The following is a 21,051-nucleotide window of genomic DNA, read 5'->3' as shown; positions in this document are numbered from 1 at the left end:
ACCTCTAGTCAGTCACTGTGTGTGGTTGATGGTTCTCTTGTACGTTGTCCTTTTCTTTTTTGAATCCTTAATCCCACATTCCAATTCAGAATTTTAACAAGGCTGTGTTACAGAGCACAGAATTTCACAAAGTGGGTTGTTCCACGAAAAGTTAGTAGGCTTGGGGGAAAACCCCATAAATGTAGGAGGTGTTAGTGAAAAAAAGGGTTCCTTGGCCAAGTAAGTGTTGGAATTGCTGGGCAAGGCAACGTTTTAAATAAGTTTCTTTGCAGAAAGCCTTCTCATAATCTTTATTTGTGACTATACATGTGAATCTCTAAGAAGGAGAAAAGTATTCAGGTGTCCCAACTTATATGACTGTTGTACCACTTTTTTGGGGAGGGGGTAGAGGAATCATTTTGTAGCTAACACTGCTGTAGTAACTCCATTTGTACCATTTCCAGATCCATTGCCACCTAGCTTTTGTTGGGAATATACATTCTGTATGAGCTGCATTTAGTTTTACTTTCAAAGATATTTATTCTTTTTCACTTTGTTGCTCTCGGCATCTTTCCTTCACCCAGGAAGCCTCTCACCACTTTTCTCATTGACACATTCTTCACAACCCAGCTCTGTTCTTACCTCTCTCTAGCATTTTCCTCAGACTTAATGATGCTCTTGTCTCCTGAACTTGCAGTACTTATTGTTTCATATATTAAAAAAAAAAAGGAAATACTTGAAACAGACAATGAAGTACAGAAAGTAGCGAAACGAACACCCATAATAGTTAAATTGCTGGAATTTTCACAAATTGCCATTTTCTATATTTGTGTCAGATTTTTTTCTTCTAATAAAACGTTCTGCATTGCATCGCACACATATCCCATTCTTCACTCTCCCTCCACACAGGTTAACTTGCACATATATTCTCCAAACGTTTGGCTTATTTTAATTTTGTATTACTGGAATTGTGTTGCATTTATATAGAAATTCAGTGTGAGAATTGCCAACTTCATGGTTTCATAGCTTTCCACCCACAAACCTGGTATATTTCTCTGTTTACTTAGGTTTTTTAAAAAATGTTCTTCAATGAAATTTTATAGTTTTCTGTTTAAAACTCTTTCATAGCTTTTGTTAGATTTGTGCTGAGGTGCTTCATGGTTTTTTGTGGTCACTGTGAATGAAATTCTTTAATATTTTTTAATTAGTGGTGCTGGTGTGCAAGAATGTCATTGATTTTGTACTTCTTTGTAAATGATTCTTGATTGATTGAGTTCACATATAAGCCAGTTTTAATATGGGAGCCTAAAGTCGTGTGGCTTTTCTAATAGAACACGAAGTAACTTAAACTGATTGGAAATGTCACAATTCATTGTGATTTTAAGGTTAAGTAAATTGCTTTTAGAGGTAAGGGAGGGGATGACTTTTAGTTATTTAATACTTTCATATATTCATTCAACAAATGTTTGGGTGCCTAGGAGGTGCTGGGCCCTGGACTAAGCACTGAATCTTTCATGGTGAACAGAGCAGATGTGGTTTCTGTTCTCGTGGAGTGTGAGGAGAGGGAGATATTGCAGAAATCAACACTGACAAATACATGTTTATGAATTGTGAAAAGGAGAACAGGAGGCTATGAGAATAAGAAAGGTGAGGAGAGGGGAATCTAAGTCTTACATCAAGTTTTTATTACTTCTTCGCAAATCATCATAATAGTGGTATTTAATCGTGTTTAAATTATCAAGTATCAAGACAAGAAAATATTTATTTTTGGTCAGTGTGTTCTCTTACACCACAGTGAAGCTTCCAGAGTTAAGTGAGACATGCCTCAGTGCTGTGGCTTGAACAGGGCTGCTGCCCGCCCCCAAATCCTGCTCCACCATTTTGAGTGCCACCACTGCCATTTCTACTGGGAACTGGCATCTTTTGGACGTGTTATTGTCCTGTTGAGCAATTTCCTCCTGGGCTTTCCACTAATGGCCTGGGTCCTTGCTCCCAGGTGAAGAAGAACCTCTCTGTCCTTTCTGCCAGGGTCTTTTTGTTTCTTTTCTTTTTTCCTTTGCCAGGAGCCTTGAGAGGGCCGCCCACAGAGCAGGGCAAGGGCTCTTCCACTGTCTCAGCCTCTTCCCAGCCTTTCCCCAATGCTTTCCACACACAGAGGGCTCAGGTGTGACAATGGGGTGGGTAGGAGATCGGTTGGGAGGAGGATGGGCTGGGTCTAGTCTGAGTTCCACACCTCTTTCCACCTGCTCTTTCTGGCTTGATACTGGATTTTCTCTTGCACTGAGGTGAGTCCTGCCCCCAGTGAGAGGTAATGTGGTGCAGTTAATGGGCTGGGCCCAGGAGAGAATATTGGTTTTCAAATTTGACCCCTCCCCTTAGTTGCTCAGTGTCCTTGGGTATGTAGCTTAATCTGTCAGTCTGTCTATGTCTCAGTTTTCTCTTCAGCAAAATGCAAGTACTATAGAGCCTTCTTCGGGTTATAGACAGGGCTAAATGAGTTAGCATGCATGTAATCCTTAGAATGGTATCAGGCACAGAGTAAGCATGCAGAGTGACTGTTAGTTGCTAGCTCCTACTCAGTCTTTCCTGAAAATGGACTCCTGGAGTTCCCCTCCTCACCTCATCAGATTCTGAAATCTGTCAGAATCCAAGCAGTGTGTATAATTTATGATTTAATACAGGACTCCAGCTATTCCTTTAAAACATTTAGGAGGAAAAACGGCAGAGAAATAGATGAAAATAACAATGATATGTTAGGGTAGTGAATTAGGGTCCCTTTTACTTCTTATTTTCTAAATTTTTATGATTTGGTTATGTTACTTTTATACTGCTACTACTAAAATCATATGAAAAAAGAAAGGTCAGGCTGGCACTTGCGGGAGTGGTTGCCTAAGGAGGGCGCGAAGGCTCACAGGTTAAGTACTTTCCCATTTATGCCTATAATTGCAGAAGTGCACTGGTATTTAAAAATTCTTAGCAGAAGCATCCTTAAAGTCCTAAGATGAGGATGATTCTCTTTCAGAAACCATTTCTTGAAATGTGTACTTTCCTGTCATTGTTTGCCCTTTTCGTTTCTTCTTGAGCTGGTCCTGTGTTATTTCACTCTTTCATTCTCTGATTATACCCCTTCCCCTGGAAAAGTCACTCCTTTAAATCCCCTATCTTTCTCCTTTACCAGCTTATGCAGAAATGATGCTCACTTTTCTTCAATTCGTAGTATTGAATAAATTTTTTTTGTATTTTTAATTGTAAAATTAGTTAAATGTAACTTTTTACCCTCAAAAATCTAAGCTAAGTTGTCTTTTATTTACTCACACCTAGATTTTCTTTATTTACTTGCTTACTTATTTCCTTATTTATGAACTCTGTGGGTCTGTGGTCTCCTAAAGGAACAAGGAATCCTGTGAGATTGGGAGGCTGAAAGGAAGTGAAGATTAAGGGAATGCTGAAGTTAAATTTTCCCCCTTTCCCTCTTTTGCCTGGGGTTATCTCTGTGGCTACCATTTTGGAATGAGTCAAAATTTTTGAACTTTTCTAAACTAAAAGAACAGAATTCTGGAAAATTACCAAGTAGATTTTTTACAAAGAAAACTATGCCAAATCTGACAAATTTCCTCAAAAGCCAATTGTTTTTAATTACTTTCATGAAAAGCTCAGTAAGCTTTCCTGCTTTCCTTTCTTGTTATTTTAGTGTATAATTGTGAGTGGAAAATGTGCTTTCCTGCAAAGTTTCTTTGATGTGAAGAAATTTATTCTTAAGCAGTGACATCCTGTATGTCAAAAAAATACTGACCCAGATTTCAAAGAAGGTATTATGTGTTTAAGTAATATTACCTGGCACTAGTGGAAGCACTGCGTACCTGAGAAATATTGCTAATTTCAGTGAGATAGCTCTGTGGGATATAAGTCTAGTTGAGAATATTTAAATAAAATGGAAGAAAGGTGATACTTTCCCATATCCTCTTCCAGTTTTTGGTGTTTTTCATCTCCAAGTATAAATGCATAATTTGAATGTAACATAAATATTTATGATAATTCTTTGCTATAAGGAGATTTTAGATTAAAATCTGGATTTATGCAATGGGTATAATCTTAAGATTTAGTATTTGCTTTTCCAAAAGATTTATAGAATTCTTTGCATTAGAAAAAGTATATACCACTTTTTAGTAGGATAGTAGATCTGTAGAGCTACAGAGGTGTTGGTATGACCTTTTACTACGTTTATGACTATTGTCTGTTTCTTTCATAAACACTAAAACCATGGAGGAGGATAAAACAGTAAACAGTGGATTTAGCTGAGACTTGCCAAGGATAGAGACATGAATGCTGAAGAAATACGTAAAACTGTCAACTGAGCCTTAACACTTGGCATTTTTTGCCAATTAAAAAAAAAAAAGCTATAGGTAAAATGTTAAAGGAAATTCGAACCGTTTTATGTCCTTAAAGGTGAACTGTTCTTACCTTGGGCTCTTGGATAGAATACTTGACGACTTTTCTACTCCTCGGATAGAGAAAATGCCCTTACCTTAGCTGGCTGTCAGACGTTTGATATATAGGTGACTTCACCTTCTCTGTGATTTAGCGTCCAGCTTTACAGTTGCTCTCTTGGCAGCAGCTTGTGCATGGTGATCTTTTCTTACTAGAACAGTTAATAACCGTGGCAGATGTTGCGATCCCAGTTCTGCAGTTGTGCAGCTGTTTATATGTCCAGTTATATTTCTTGAAAGAATTAATCAATTTTTAGGATCTCATGCTGAAGGCTACAAGTATAATAGGATTAGGGGGAAACTTTATTTTATGGGAGTTTGTATTGAATATTGCACCAGATGTGGCAGGGATGTAGAATGGCAGCTGAAGGGAAACAGGAATTCAGTAGTAAATTCCCATTTATCCTGAAACCAAGCAATTCAGAAAGTCCAAGATTACTAAAATTCTCTTTTTGCTATTTTGTACCAGAGATTCGTCTTAAGAGCAAAACAAAGTTTAGAAAATGGAGCTTTAAAAAATGCTCATGAGCATGTTGCTGTGGGGGGAGTGGGGGGTGGGGGCGGTGGGGTTGAATGGGACCTCATATTTTTTTAATGTAATTTTTAAAAATAAATAAATAATTTAAAAAATAAATAAATAAAAATAAAAAAGACAAAAAAAAATGCTCATGAGGGAAGTGGATTTGGCTCAACTGACAGTGTCCACCTACCACATGGGAGGTCCAGGGTTCAAACTCAGGGCCTACTGACACACGTAGTGAGCTGGCTCACGCACAGTGCTGATGTGTGCAGGGAGTGCTGTGCCATGCAGGGGTGTCTCCTGCATAGGGGAGCCCCACTCTCAAGGAGTGCACCCCATAAGGAGAGCCACCCGGTGCCAAAAAAAAAGGCGCAGCCTGCCCAGGAGTAGTGCTGCACACACTGACACAGCAAACTGACATAGCAAGATGACGCAGCAAAAAGAGACACAGATTCCCAGTGCCACTGACAAGAATACAAGCAGACACAGAAGAACACACAGCGAATGGACACAGAGAGGAGACAACTGGGGGGAGGGGAGAGAAATAAATGAAAAAATCTTTTAAAAAAATGCTCATGAGCCTACTACCCTAAAGTATCAACTATAGTCATTTGTATATATTCCTTTCCAAGCTTTTTTTTTTTGATGTGTATGTTTTTAAATATGAATGCAATCAGAGTACCTATATTTTACTATGTCACTGCATAGGTTTTGTAATACATTTTATAGTTGTATATTGTTTCCATTGAGTACCATAATTTTCTGAAACATCTCTTTATGACTGGGCATTGGGTAGCTTCTGTTGCTCTGTTGTAAATAGCACTGAGATGAACATTGTTTTTCCTACAGCCTTTTCCATACTTGGATGGTTTCCTGACAATAGACATTGAAAATGCGGTTATGGGGTCAAAGATTGTGAATCCCTTGATGTACCCCTCTTTAATTGATGGGATGGATATAGTGACTAGATCAAAGTGGGGAGGGAGTTGGAGTCTGGAATGACTCCCAAGTTTCTGGCCTATGTGATGGAGAGAATGGTAGTGCTACTGGCACAGCCTGGACACAAAGAGGAAGCAAGTTGGGGGTGATGGCAATGGGTTCACTTTGGAATGTGGGAGTCCCGGCAGCAAGTGAGATTCAGCAGACAGTTGAAAATGAAGGGCCCCCTGAGACCCCCTGGAGGGACCATCAGCATGGGTGGATGTTGTTAGGATGGCTTAGAGGGAGACGTGAAAAGAGAGGAACTTGGATGATTGAACTCTGAGGCACACTATTCTGTGGCAAGTGGAAGGAGAACCCACTGAGGAAATAAGGAGTGGCTGAAGGCTTGGGAGGACAGCCAGGAGGAAATGGCTGCACAGAAGTTGCAGCAGGAGAGAGTTTCGAGGAGGAGGAAGTGCAGTGGGCAACAGGTGGGTGACATTTTATTTGAGGCTGTTTCAATGGCATGTGCCAAGTGATGGAAGCTGAGTAAGGATGGCAGCGCCAGAGGTAAACCATATCAGGAACCTTAGTGGTGGAGGAAAGAGGACGGAGGTGGGCAGTTGCTAGAAGGGGTTGTAGGGTGGACTCTAAGCCCAGCAATCCTCTTGTCTCCTTCCTTGCCTACGCTGCCCCCTCTTCCCCTCTGCTGACCATCTGCTTCTCCTCACACTCTCCTCTCCCAGCTTCAGTGACCTGAGCTCTTCTGGTCTCATTCTCCATCACCGACTGTACCTCATTTCCTTTTCCTTCTGGTCCCTTAAGAACCCAGGTTCTCCAAGGTCCGGATCTTGGTCCCTTTCCTTCCTTGAATCAAGTTCATCTACCTGTCTTCAATCAAGTTTATTGGTTTCCAGCTCCTCATCCTTAACTTGGTCTCTTGTAGCATAGTGTTTGCTCTCCCAGGCAAAAAATTTTGTGTTAGATTAACTCTGTAGTAAATTTGATTGAATAAGACTAAACCATTTTATAATCCTGTCCTTGCAATTGCTCTTATTGAGGCTATCAGCTAACAGTTTAAAAAACCCAATATGATACGAACATGGATTTAGGGCACAATGCAGTAAGAATTTATATTTGAGTTTACTTCATCTTGAGCAAATTAATGTTTTTCTTTCCAAACTTTGGTTTTGGGTTCATTTTTTTTCAGGAGCCTACCTTGATTAAAGTAAGACTGAGTGGTAATTATCCCAGTAGAGCTGGGGGGGAAATTGTTTTGGTTAGTATTGCTGTGTTTTTCCCCAGATGTGCTTTTTTTCTCTTTTTTTCTTTTTCCTTGCAATTCACTTTATATGAAGGTAAAGGTTATCATAGCTGATGATGAGAAGGGAGGCTTTGCATGCATGGTGGTGGTGAAGGGGTCAGAGTTGACATGTGAGTATATGATAAACTGTTTAAATGGTTTTCTGGTACGAATGTGTTTACGTAGTGTTTCTCTCAATAGTCTATTGAAATATATCAATATCAGTTCTATATAAAAATAATTTTCATAAAGTGGCTGAATATCAGATTTCTAAAAGCATAAAATCATATATTAAGTTATGAATAGATTTACTCTTTGGCTACCTAGAATAGAAGCTCCCAGTTTCTGCTGGGCAATCTTTGCTCGTCTAAAGAGTGTAAAATTCCCTTTGAGAGGAACATTTTTCTCTGTTGACAGTTTTAAAAAAGGATGTGATTTTAAATTATGAAGCTTAAATTTAGTTTTTAATAGTAACTTTGTTGTTTATTCTTACTGTCTTTAAGAGCCAGGTTATGAAATGACATGTGCCATTGTTCTCTTGACTTTATGGTTTTGGTTTTGAAGTGCTGTTTTTGTGCTTTTTAAAATGAGTAAAGTAATTCTGACTATACATTTGGGATCGAATAAATAGGATGCAGTTTTCAAAAACCAACCAGACTTCTAACTTGGTGATATGATATTCTTAAATCATCTTGTCTCAAAGCTGTAGATACTAGTATGAGCTGAGTGACTTCCAGATTTGATGGATTAGTCAGTACTACCCTTTTCCTCTGTAAAAAAGATCAACTGATTCCTGTAACATACTAAATGTTCAAGGCAGGGGGCTGACTACCTTGTAGTGTGCTCTGAGTTTCTGTTCCCACCAGTTGAGATGCGTGCTTATCCAGACGCATGAGTTTATTCCCAAACCTTTTATGCCAGCCGTACTTATTATTTTAGATTAATATTATAATTTTAACTGTGAGTAAAAAGAATTGATGTTTCTCTAAAAATTCATCAGCATGCTTTGGAAAACACCTTATGAGAGTAAGTTTTTTAAAATGCTTGCAATCGATTTAGGAGTGACTGAGATAACTATAAAGTATTTGGAGAATCATCAAAGTCTAAAGGCATTCTCATTAACATTGTCAGTATTCAGTGTGGGGAGGTGAAGCTGTGAATGTGAAACCTGAGCATCTCCGTGTCCCGAAGCAGTCAGTGTCTGGTCCATTTCCACTTTGTGTCTGTTGAGGCTCTGGTGGTGGTTCTGTGCCCGGTGCTTGTCATCCTCACTCCAAGACCCAGTCTGGAGGCAGCACCCTCTGGAGCACTCCTGGTTGCTGCTGCCGAGGGAAAGGCTGCGCCGGGAAGCCCAAGCTGGCCTTACTGCATTGAACCAGGTGGGGAAGTAAGCACCTCCTGAAGAAAGAAGCGGTGTTGAGTAGTTGGGTAGTGTAACGCTGTCTAACCATACCTTGTTTCCCAGGAGTCCTTTCTTTAATGAAATTGAACCTGGAGGAGGATGCCTGGAACATGATTTATAAAAGAAAAAGACCCCTCAGTGCTAAAGTCAGTAGACATACTCAAATAAAAGCCCCCATTCGTTTGGCAAATAAATGTATGTTTATAGGGCTTAATGTTAAATAGGTTTAGGGAAGCGGACGTGGCTCGACTGATAAAGCATCCCCCTACCATATAGGAGGTCCAGGGTTCGAACCCAGGGCCTCCTGATCTGTGTGGTGAGCTGGCCCACGCGTGGTGCTGCTGGGCACAAGGAGTGCCATGCCAAATGGAGGCGTCCCCCGCATAGCGGAGCCCCATGTGCAAGGAGTGTGCCCCACATTGAGCCACCCTGCGTGAAAGAAGCGCAGCCCACCCAGGAGTGGCACTGCACACATGGAAAGCTGACACAGCAAGAAGATGCAACGAAAAGAGACACAGATTCCTGGTGTCTCTGAGAATGCAAGCGGACATAGAAGAACACACAGTGAATGGACACAGAGAGCAGACAATGGGGGGGGGGGGAATAAGTCTTAAAAAATAGGTTTAAATATGTATCTTTTTAAAATTTTTTATTTTTACAACTTCCAGCTTTAACTGACTTTGTTTTCAACCCAACCAGTCAATCCCTATGCACTTGGGTAAGGGACCTTTACTTTATTCTTTGACCCTCCTATCTCTCTTGTACCCTCCCATCAAATTAGTCCCCTGCACCACCCTCTTTTGTAATAGATTAATCTGTGATTTCTCTTCCTCTTCTCCTCCTGTCGCTTTTCCATTAGCACCACCTTAGTTCTTATCCCTGAACTTCTAGATATGGTCCCCAGTTGGCTTCCCTGCCGGGGCTGCTGCTGGCTTGTATAGTTCCTTTGTGCAGTTAGGAAAAGGCTCCCCCAACAGGAGCTCGACTTGATTTCAGTCCCTGTTTCACCCCTTCCTGGCCATCTTTATACAGTACACAGACTGAACAGCTGCACAGAACAGTCCTGTTTCATGCTTCTAGTCACTCTTGCAACGAATTAAGGCTATATCTCTTGATTAAATTTCCTCTGAAACTTGTGTTGTTGCTAAACTGCTCAAAATATTTTTGGTGGTTCCCTATTGTCTGTATACAATGGCTGTCTGTCCTCAATTTTTTTTTTCATCAGACTGTCACCAATGACTGTCAGTCACGTTTGGTGCCCTCTTGCTGTACGGAAATCATAGTGATTATAGCACAGACATTACATACTAGGCTGTGTAGCTCTTACCTCACCTCTCTCCCCACCTACCCTGCTATGCTAACTGAAAGCTCCTAAGCTCTGATGCCCAGTCTAGCCCTGCTTACCTTTCCTCCCAGCTTCATGGCTCACCAGGACCCTGTACCAGCTGTCTTCTGCAACTCTTCTGCCTGGTCCCTGTCTGCTGAACAGGCTTTGTACTTCTTGCTTAGAGTTCTCTTTTCCGCTTAACTACATCCTACTTATCCAGCAAGGTCAATGCCAAGGTCAAGGTTCACCTCTTTAGCACTGTGTTCTCAGATCCTTCTATACAATGAGAATAGTAAATTTTTTTCCTTTATGTTCCTCATTTTGAGGTGACTCATCTGCCCTATGTGAGTGCTTGTTTTAGTTCTTATATAACACCATTCTGGATGGAAGTTGAGACCGCCTCCTCCTAGCACAGGACATTGACCTTTCTTCCCTTCTTATCTGTGTGCAAAATATTTGTTGTACTTAGTGTGCGCTCCCTTTCATATTTATTGAATGCTAAAGTGCCAGTTAACGGTGGAAAAAACAATGGAGAACAAGAGTTGGTAAGCAGTTTTAATTTCTAAACTGGGCCTTGCCATTATGTCATAAAGAGAACTCTTTATTTTTCATATGTATCTAATCTATATCTGTCATCTAGAGACTTGTTTTAAGGATAGGATTTTAATTTTTACATTTTCATGCCTTTTAGCTCGATGATTGACAATATGATGTGTCTTTAAATTCCTATTTTGATAAACTATTTATAGAGGGAAATAAACTTCAGGCTTATATGATGTAGTTCACTATCGAATATTTCATTTCTTACAAAGATTTCCTTGGGCAAAGTTATTGCATGGCTCTGTACTCTGTCAAGCTGATCAACTTACAAATTGATTTTTGTCTAGCCTTAAAAGTTAAGTGCGTGGTGTGTATGGTCAAGGAAAAGAAAAGTGTGTGTGTGAGTGTATGTGAGAGAGAGAGAGAGAGAGCGAGCCACTGGCATAGGTTTCTTAATGCAAATATATGAAATAACTGCTATATCTTACAGAACTTTTGGAAATTAGCAGAATTATTATTCGAATTTAAGTCAACACTTTTTAGTAAACGTTTTAGTCTGTGACTTAAAATATCTTAATTATGATAGACTGTGTAGGTTCATTTGTTGTGTATTGTATGTCTTTTAGTTCTTCACGAATACTTCTGAATATATGTAGAGACATGTAAGAATTATGGTGAATTTGATTTTAAATTTGGTAATGCTTTAAACATTAGAAAAACTGGAAACAATTTGACCCAGAAAATACTTCCAAATATGATTGTTGATTTCAGTCAATTTAGGTGAAGTAACCCACTGTGATTTAGCTATTTTCTCTAAAAATTCTTTTTAAATGACAAAGTGGTTTGTCTTTTTAGTTTACATTATCAGTGCATTTTTTGGAACATTGTAGCTATTTTTGTTTGATCAGGTCTCAACTAATAAACATTCACGAAACCCTACTGTAAATGTATAAATATCTCTCCCTCTGTTTACATAGTTTATTGGACTTTATTTTAGTGGATAATTGCTTGAGGAAGCTTCTGAATTTTTATTATTCTAAAAAATTTTTTCTTAACCACAAGTATTAAGGCATTCCTGAAGATGTACTGTTGATTAATGCATGTTTTTCTTGTCCTTTACTTTATAGGTTTTAAATGTTATCATCCTTAGACCCGCTTTTGTTTTCATAACTAAATTTATTAGAACACCCAGTGCCATTTTGCAGCTAACCATGTTATTATAAATGTGCAGAAAAGACATCACACACGCCTCAATGCCTCTTCTTATGATGGTCCTGTTGATTTTGTGCTTGATTTGGTGCTGTATATAGTTAAGTCCCTAATTTGTTTTATGGTGAGGTCAGAATAAAGATTTCTGCTTTTCCTCTACCTCTGAATAAATATCATTGAGAAAGACTCTTGTGGACTAGCATTCACTGGCTTTTTGGTTTTTAGCATTCTTTAAAACCAGGCCCAGGCTGCAAGCTCACTCCCAAATGAAGAAGTTCAGACTTTCCAGAGTTGAGCCTTTTTTGTTGAGGCGACAATGTTGGAAGCTGGACAGAATATTAGGAGATGAGGTATTTGACAGCTTTGTGAGGAAACTGAAGTTGGAGGGTAGCAGTTCCCTTCCTTATCCCAGGGAACAAGAAGAGGGCCCCAAATTAAGTACATATTCCTCCATTGTCACTGAAGAGAGCCTACAAGAGGGGAAGGAGCCATTTCCCCCCCCCCCCTTTTTTTTTTAAAGAAGGTAGTTGTGCTCTGGTGGATCCTGGGTTTTTTTGTTTGTTTGTTAAAGCAGTTTTATTGAGTTTTATATTCACATATCATGCAATCTATCCAAGTGTATAATCTGGATCCTGGGCCATTTTATGTCTTTTATTTATAGCCAGTCATCTTGAACTGATCTGCGTAGACTCCCAAAACTGAGGGGCTCAGGAAGCCCTGTGTGAGTGCGTACTAAACACAAATCACTGCTCTTAATAATTATAATGAGGAAGTATCCTGAGCGTTGGATGGTCTCATCAAGTATAAAGAGAACAGGAAAGGGGGAACACCCAGTGGTGTTTAAGCAGGGGCGGTTGGTAAGGAGCAGGAGGACTTTGGTGAAGAGGATATTAGAAATGTGAGGTGAGGCGGGGATCACGTGATTAGCAAGCCCATTCATCTGGTGGGGTAGTCACTTGCCATCTGTGCATGGGCCATGAACAAATGGATCTGTCGGGTGTGCCAGTTATATTTGAGAAGTTTTATACTCACCTCAGGGTTCCAAGGGCTTAGGTTTGCCAACTTAAACACATTCTACTTGTTGTAATTTTTTTTTAACTGCCTTGAGGGAACAGGTTGAGAAGTCTGTGGGTTATAATTAGCACGTCCCACCTGCATCTGAGTTTGTATTTCTGGTTATAACAGGGCTTTGTAATTTTTGGCTACCTTGTCTGTCAGGAACTCTTAGCCCTTTTCAGACATGAGCTCATTAATTCTCATTAAGATCCAGTGCAAATTGTGTAGCCTGAACCACAGTTTCCTGCCTAAGGCCCCGGCAGCTTGCTGCCTATTCTGGACCTTCTTCGGTTGTGGCAGGTGAGAAGGGACTGTGAGGCAATGGTGGAGTGAAGGGTGGAGGGTTTTCTGATCTAGTCTTATGGGGAGCAGTGTGTCATTTCTCTGAAGCCACGCTGCCTTTTGTCAGTTGTTCCTGCCATGACTCTTTGGCACTTCTTGGGGAAATGGCTGGAACATGATGTTAGCTGGTTGCCTCCTCAGGGTACTGAACTCCATGGCGGATCTACTGCAAACGAGGCGGCTCTCTAGTTTATTTACTTGGGCATACCTGACAGAAGGCAAGACAGAGAGTTTATGGACTCTTCAGAGTGAGAAAAAGGAATGGGAATTGGGAGGGAAGGAATTAACATGTAGGGAGATACTCCTAGGTCCTTGGAGTTTTGCTTTCTCAGCTAGTCTGCACGATAATCCTATGGAATGGATGTTGTCATCTCTATTTCAGACCAGAAATTTGAATAGCGAAGATGAATTGCCTTGGATTTGATCCTGGGTCTGTGGTTGCAGAGCCTGTGCCATATCATAATGGTGTGGAACAAAAGAGAATTCTCAGTTGTGGTAAATGACTGCTAATAAACATTTTGTAGAGAGTAATTTTTCAAATGTAGAAGTCAAGCTTTTCTTTGGGGGGAAAAAAAAGAGGTTGTCCAACCATGCTTTTAGAAATTAGATTGAAGGATGCATGTGTGATAATAAATGTGAAAGATCACTCTCAGACCAGTCAGGAAAGCTTCACCCTGGCCTGCTCTTCCAAAAACTAGATGATTAACCTCCTGGGCCTTAAAGAAGGTTTTGCCTGGGATGCCAAGGTCTGTCTCCTTGCTCTTTAATTATAAAGAAAGGCACTTAGATATTTTGTAGCTAGAAATCTAAAACCTTCCAGCCACTGCTCATTTTAACTCAAAAAGCCCTCTATTTAGTCTGGCTAATATCGTATATTTACTAAACTCACTTTCTACAGCTGGAAAACTTTTTTCTTTCCCTGACATTTATAAATTGTAAAGTTCTAGATAACATTTTTCAAATCTTTAATAACTGGCCAGTGCCAGGGAGTGAGGATGGCCTAACTCCTCCTTGATGGCTGTTGTTGATAAGGCCAGCTTCTCTATACCCAGACAGAAACAAACCTTTTGCTTGGTGTTTCCTGGAACATCCACTGCTTGTGCAGAGGCATCCTCTGGGTGTTAACTCTTAGATAAACTGGAATGTTGAATTTATTGCCCCTCCCCTTCATGGAGCTTTTTACTATTGGAGTCAGGCTCTTGGTATATGGACATCCATTGGCTTGTATATGTGTTTTAGTTTCCTAGGGCTGACATTCTGGTGCTGGCTGCTGGTGATCCTTGGTCCTTAGCTTCTCTGTCACACGGTAGTGCACATGGTGGCCTCTCTTGGCCTCTTCTTTCTCTTCTGAGGTCTTTTGATCTTCAGCTCTTCTTCCCATTGGCTTTCTGTCTCCCTATCTGAGTTTCATTCTGCTTGTTGAGGACTCCAGTAATAGGATTAAGACCCACTCCCTGTTCAAATTGTTTGATTTCCTCATTGCCCAGTATCTTAGTGTCCTTTGTATTAATTATGTGGAGTTTGAACACAGGCAACAACATACTTCATGGAAATTGCCCAGTAGAGTGCCTCTTTCTTCCCTAATAAGATTCCATTCTAACAAAAGTCCTCCAACTAGCAATCCATTAAATGTTCTTAGCAGAAAGCTTTACAGAGAATGGGAAAAAAAACCTTAATATATAGTGGCTGTAACAGTGGAATAAAATATTGGAAAATCAGATAACTATATATTTGTGAAGTAAATGCCATGAATAGACACACCCAAAAATTTCTCTAAGGAAGTATGCTGATAGGAATGAAAATCAGTGTCACCTGGGAGCCTTTTCACAGAAAGCATTTTAAAGCGCACTTTCTCATATACTCTGGGGAATTTGTAGAGCTCCCTACCTTGTTCTTTGTGACTTGCCAGCCCCACCTCCCTTGAGAACCAAGCTGCTTGAGTAAATTGTTTTCAAGAATCTAGTTTCCATTCTGGTTATTCTTTAGGTTGGTAAATGCTGGAGATGCCTTGAAATAGGGCTTCTTGTGTCCTTTGGCTTCTAACTAGAGTGTTTCTTGAAGATGTATGTTCTTGGGGTATCTGAGGTCTCTGATTATCCTTTGCTGGTTTGTGACCTGGATGGCAAGGGTAGAGATGATAGAAATAATCCTGGGAGAAAGAATAGGCTGTACCTCTGTAATGTACATTCCTATGTGCCAGCCACTGCCAGGCAGTGGAACCTTTATACATTGAGAACTCAAACTGCCTTCTCCAGGGGAGGAGTAGACCAGCAAACTAACAGTTGCAATGGAGTTAAGCTGGCTTGCTCAGAGCATGGCTGCCTGCAGGGAATGGTTACTCACACTGTGTTATCAAGAGGCATTTATTTAAGACACGAAGTTCAGCTGAACCTCTTGAGGGCGTAGAACTGGAATCACTCTTAGGATCTAAGGCAGCATTTCCCTCTCCCCCATGTGGTGTGTAATCTCTGCTTCTCTCTGCACTTGTGCTTCATTCCTCTCCTAGGCAGGCTTCCTTTGAAGGAGCACTGCAAGGATACCCCTTGGGAACTACTTGAACTTCCCATCTAGTGCTTACAGCCACCTGGCTCTAGTCGCTGAGACCCAATTCCAGATCTTTGAAAGCTGGCATTGTTGGGGCCACTGTACACTCACAGTCCATTTAGTGATGGCCTGATTGAAGGTGCAGTCTCATGATGGGGAGGTTGGTGGCTATAAGAGCCTACTCCTGTGGTTGAGATCGCCTCTTCCAGAGCAGGTTTAGGTTCTCTAAAGGAACCAGAGGATCCAGAATGTCTTTTGAGACTTTTGGAATGAATAGAAGCAGCCAGGGCAGAGCAGGCATATATACAAGTAAGAATAGGGCTTGGTGTTATGTGAGGTTGAGCTGAGGGTGCTACAGTCTTCCCCAGGGAGAAATGAGACTAAGGAGGAAGGCAAGCCAGGGCTGGAGTCTTGTGTTTTCTGCTTTAGGAATTTGAATATTTTGGTCTAAGGGCATTGGAAAATCATTGAAGAATTTGAAGCAGGATGAAATCTGTGATCAGATTGTGATTTTTCTTTTTTCTAGAAAGGCGATTTGGGAACAGTGTGGTGTGTGGGTGGGGGAAGGAGAAGGTGGTTTTTGGGACTGTAGTTGCGGGACAAGGCAGAGAGACCACTTAGAAGGCTGTTGCCTTACGGGTGAGAAATGATAAATGCTCAAGCTGGTACATTCATGAGAGTAACTAAGGTGATACAATCTATAAGACAGGTTGGATATGGGGTCAGGGTGGTGGAGACGCAAAAAAAAAAAGAGAAATCAGGTCAATTTTTACTATGGAATTTAGGAGAAATAAGAGGTGTTTTTATTTTTAAAAATTTTTTGTTAGGTGTTTTTTTGGGTATGACTTTTCGGTTCTTTTGAAGTGAGATGGTAAAAGGTACAGGTTCGAGACATGTTAGACACAGTCTAGCACAGATTTGGTCAATGGGCAGGTAATGAGGATTGCTAATTTAGCAGTAGGGGGAATGTAAGAATAAAGGGGCTGATGACTGTTCAGTCTGGCTCAGGTGAAAAGTGGTGAGGGTATGATTGGTGTAGCCCCACAAAGTCGCTATATACTTCTTTTTTTTTAAAAAAAAAAAGATTTATTTATTTTTTTATCCCCCCACCCTCACCCTGGTGTTCTTCTTTGTCTGCTTCTGTTGTTGTCAGCCGCACGGGAATCTGTGTCTCTTTTTGTTGTGTCATCTTGTTGTGTCAGCTCTCCGTGTGTGTGGCGCCATTCCTGGGCAGGATGCACTTTCTTTCGTGCTGGGCAGCTCTCCTTACGGGGCACACTCCTTGCGCGTGGGGCTCCCTGACACGGGGGACACCCTGCGTGGCAGGGCACTCCTTGCACGCATCAGCACTGCGCATGGGCCAGCTCAGACGGGTCAAGGAGGCCCGGGGTTTGAACTGCGGACCTCCTGTGTGGTAGACGGACGCCCTAACCACTGGACCAAGTCCGCTTCCCATAGCTATATACTTCTGATCTAGTTCACATTCCTACCATGAGGCAGATATATTTATTAAAATTTATAGTCAGAACTGATGGCTGTTGTGTTGGCTTATAAAAACCAGATTTCAAAAGGATTCTAATAATTCAAAAGGATTTAGAGCAAAGGATGAGGGTGTGCATATTGGGTTTATTTTATTTTTTCCCCCTCATCTGAATTTTCTGAATTTTTTTTCCCTACAATGAATGCATATCTCTTTTAATAATTAAGAAAGTTCATTTACAATTTCCTGAATGGCCTGTTTTCTTGTCTCTACTCTCTTGCTGGACTTGAGCTTCTATGCTTCCCCTTCTAGAAAACGGGAGGTGCTGTGATTGTTTAACACAATGCCAGGAACAGAACACAATGAAACTCAATACTGTAAATGGTGGTTGAACTGAATTGTATGGAAAATTCATCCCAGCTCTTTCAGAGAGATGAGATTTGTTACTACTTTAAAGATCTACAGGGAAGGAAATTCCAGTTTTTCTCAGTCACTTAGCTCATTATATTAAGTACTGAACCACATCCTGTGGACCCGGCCACTCTTTTGCTTTTGTTTTGCCATCAGGATTTGCTGAGACTTTGTGAAATCTCATCACATTGGCCCCGTTTTCTTATTAAACATGTTTCTCATGTTATTCCTAAAAACATTAATGATTTCATTGGGAGCCACGTGGCTCAATTCTGTTTCCTTTGTTTATAATGTTATGTTTTTATATGAAGAATCAAAGTGGCTTGAAGCTGCAGTCATTATCTTGCCTTCTGGTCTGATGTGATTGAACCAACTGATGGCAGCTGTGAGAATGTGCATTGTTGTATTGTCAATTGTAAATTTACACCCCCCTTTTCCCTTTGTATTTCACTAAATGCCTACCATGTGCAAGAGGCTGTGCCCTATGCTTCTGGGGAAAGTGCTATCATGCATACATGACCACCCTACAGGGAGGTTAATGCGTGCAGTGGATTTGGATAAAGAACCATTGCTATTAAGTTTAGGTGCTGTAGATGCTGTCTCTGATGTAAATAGCTACTGGCATTATGATAGATGTGTTTTAAAATGCCCTCATTTACAATTACCAAGGCACTAAACTATTAATACTTTCATTTAGTTTTCCTCTAAGTGGCTGCCCACCCTTTGCTTTAGAAGTCCCTTAAGATTTAAAATTATGTAAGTGATTTAATATTAATTCTTGTCAATCATTGCAACCTCAGCTCTGATTTGTGAATGTTCTTTCAGATTCTGCAGTAAAACAGTTTCAACTTAAAATACACATTTGTTCTCATCTCTGGTACTATGAAAACCAGTTTCAATGGGGGGACTGCCAGATGCTTTAGTGCAGTTTATGGTGTATCCTTTCTTAGTTAATATTAATTTGGAATAGCTTTACAGTTGCTGTTTTGATTTGGAATAGCGCAGTGACCACACATTTCACATAGCATTTGTTTGTTGTAGGATTCTGGGGCGGGGAGTGGGGTAGGGAAGGGAAGCTAATGGCTTGGGAAATGCTGGTCTTGGTATCCCCTTAGCACTGATGATGGTAATGGGGAGTTGGCTTGTAATTGAAGGTTGGTGATTGGAGTAGACTAGTTATATTTAAATGTTAGGTTACAGGTGGCCTTTTTAAGATGCTGTAGGATGTTTACACTGCTTTTGGATTTTGAGGAATTTCTGAAATGATACTTGCAATATTTTAAACAATATCAACACTGCAGATCATGCTAGGAAATAAATTAGTGTACACTGAAATATAGATAGCCATTTGGAAAGTTGTTTTTTTTTTTGAGATGAGAGTTCAGGGGAAAATTATTCCAATCGTGTATTTTATTTTTCTTGGGTGGACAAACAGCTGGAAAGAGCTAGGGCAGTCCTGGAGTTCCTGGCACTAATTTCTGGGCTGGTGGTTGAGCTAAATCAGTACCATTAGATAGAGGCACTCTTCCCCCAGGCTCCTTTGTGACTTCTCCAACAGCTCCCCTAACCTGTCCAGGCTCAGGCAATTGTATTTTGTAGATTGCTTTCATTGAGTTAGGGAGAAAAGATTAGGTATTACATAATAATAAAGAGCTATCAGTGGTATGCTGCTTATTATAAGGTAGGCTCTACACTTAATGTTCATGTCAGTTAAGGAGACTGGTTGCTTTCAACGAAGGATGAATTCAGAGACACAGAATGGTAGAGGCTGAAAGAGTGGGAAGGATACGGACTTGGAAGATGGGCAGGAACCAAGGAAAGGCTGGACGGCTGGGCACCAGGATCCGTAGCAGATAGCAGAAGCCATGCCACAGGAACCACCTGCTTTCAGGCTGCTGTGGCCGATGAGTATAACCTCCATCCTCACCACTTGCTTTCCATCATCACCCAAAATCCAAAGTCCTGGGAGTATCTAGCACCCTATAAGTTATGTTCCCACCTCCTGCGTGCCCTGGGGTGGAGGGCAAGAGGATCTCTCCTATGTGTATTCTCTAATGGGAAGTGGGCACTATTACAAGTTTATATACAACTGGGGACTCCCTGAAAAGATTAGGTACAAATAGGAACAGGGTTGTATACACTGGATAGTGTCTTCCTCTCAAAATAATGAGGGTCTATTATGGCTCTCCCCTTTGGCATTCACATATTCTCTTCCTACCATACTCTTGTATAGGAAAAGAAAATACCTCCACTTAGCATAATGCAGCCGTCCCCTGGATGGGTGAAAATTCTGTCACTGTCTCCTTGGAAATGTTCTTCTCTGGGAAGGTCTCATTTCCTTTGTCCATTTTTCTTCTGTGGCCACATCAGAGATGAACATTGGGGAAGGAGGTGTCTTTTTTTGGGACTGCAGTGCTTTAGTAGCTCTTTTTCTGCCTTTATGAGTTGGAAGATCTTGAGATTTATTGCCTTAAGGATCAAGCAATCACAAACCACTGTTAGCCAAACTTCTTTAGCAGTATAGCTCCTGAAAAAAATTATAGTTGTTTTCCCCTCCTTCCCCCCCAGGAGGTACTGGGGATTGAACCCAGGACCTCATACATGTAAAGCAGGAGCTCAATCACTGAGCTACACCTGCTTCTTTGTAGTTAACTTTTAAGGTTTATTTGCTTCCATGGACTAGTAATCAAAACTTAGAGATATTGCCTGTTTCCAAAGTTTTGGACTTAGAACCTGGTCAGAGAATTTGTCTCCTGAAATTGGATCTGGCCTTGGTACCCTGCAGACTGCCTTAGCAATTGGTTTAGTAGAATCCACCTGGGAACAGTAAGAAGTCTAAGAAGCAATAAAGTGGGGTTGTGCCTCTAATTCTAAAATGCTAAGTCTTCATGGTGGGAGTACGTATCCCTTTTCCCAGGCTGCGGAACGCAGAACAGGTGGTACTTGGGGAGGCCACAACTCTTCTTTCTTCTCTATACCTCTGCCAGCACTAACTTTATCAGTCCCAGGTCATTGGCCTCACAGTCAACTTGGATTGCAGGCAAAATGTTTTCCCTCCGGCCTTTCACAGAGGCCTGTTTTACAGCGAGCTTGTCTTTTCTTGTAGACCTTTAGAATTAGCCTAATGAATGACTCTGGCATCCTGAATTTCTCTGAAATTCCCTAGCGTCTCGGTTAGAAGGTCCGAGTCCCAAGGCACAGCAGACTATGGTTTAATCTGCTGTTTCACTATTAAATATCAAAGATGATCATCTTGCCAGTCCAAGACTGTAGGTCCTCATGCTGCCCACTCTGAGGCCTTAGCAACTCTGTGCTTTTCAGGGTGTTACTTGTAACACTCCACTTCCTGGTACTATTATTAGGTAAGATGTTTTCTGTTGCAAATAATAGGAAATACAACTCAAACAGCTTCAACAATAGAGAATTAATTAATAGAGATATGGGGCGGCCTTCAAGTGCAATTGAATCCAGAGATGGGTGATGTCATCAGGGCTACAGCACCAATTTTGTTATTTTCATGCCCTGCCCTC

At 40.8% G+C, this 21,051-nt stretch overlaps 1 protein-coding gene across 4 annotated transcripts in view; it reads left to right on the top strand.

Annotated features, from left to right (window-relative positions):
* Window positions 1–21,051, top strand: part of MYO1B (myosin IB) — a 205,971-nt gene that overhangs the window by 8,696 nt on the left and 176,224 nt on the right. Inside the window, exon 1 of one of the 4 annotated variants that reach the window (XM_023592570.3) lies at window positions 10,299–10,484. The exons of the other annotated variants lie outside the window; for them this stretch is intronic. The gene's annotated coding sequence lies outside the window, so the exon portion shown is untranslated. Of the gene's footprint in view, window positions 1–10,298; window positions 10,485–21,051 lie in introns of those variants that run through there. 4 annotated transcript variants of the gene reach the window in all.

Source organism: Dasypus novemcinctus, chromosome 7 (genome assembly GCF_030445035.2).
Source record: "Dasypus novemcinctus isolate mDasNov1 chromosome 7, mDasNov1.1.hap2, whole genome shotgun sequence".
NCBI lineage: Eukaryota > Metazoa > Chordata > Mammalia > Cingulata > Dasypodidae > Dasypus > Dasypus novemcinctus.
Note: the sequence above shows the minus strand (reverse complement) of the source record. Positions and strands in the feature narration are given on the sequence as shown.